The following is a 587-nucleotide window of genomic DNA, read 5'->3' on the forward strand; positions in this document are numbered from 1 at the left end:
CTGTATGTGTGTTTGAGCACGTGTGACACTGTGTGTGTGTGTGCGTGTGTGACACTGTGTGTGTGTGAGCGTGTGTGACACTGTGTGTGTGTGTGAGTGTGTGTGACACTGTGTGTGTGTGTGAGCGCGTGTGACACTGTATGTGTGTTTGAGCAAGTGTGACACTGTGTGTGTGTGAGCGTTTGTGACACTGTGTGTGTGTGAGCGTGTGTGACATTGTGTGTGTGTGAGCGTGTGTGACACTGTGTGTGTGAGCGTGTGTGAAACTGTGTGTGTGTGTGTGAGCGTGTTTGACACTGTGTGTGTGTGAGCGTGTGTGACACTGTGTGTGTGTGAGAGCGTGTGTGACACTGTGTGTGTGTGTGAGCGTGTGTGACACTGTGTGTGTGAGCGCGTGTGACTGTGTGAGCGTGTTTGACACTGTGTGTGAGCGTGTTTGACACTGTGTGTGTGAGCGTGTTTGACACTGTGTGTGTGAGCGTGTGTGACACTGTGTGTGTGTGAGCGTGTGTGACACTGTGTGTGTGTGCGTGTGTAGGCGTGTGTGACACTGTGTGTGTGTGTGAGCGTGTGTGACACTGTGTCTG

Source organism: Tachysurus fulvidraco, chromosome 1, assembly GCF_022655615.1.
Source record: "Tachysurus fulvidraco isolate hzauxx_2018 chromosome 1, HZAU_PFXX_2.0, whole genome shotgun sequence".
NCBI lineage: Eukaryota > Metazoa > Chordata > Actinopteri > Siluriformes > Bagridae > Tachysurus > Tachysurus fulvidraco.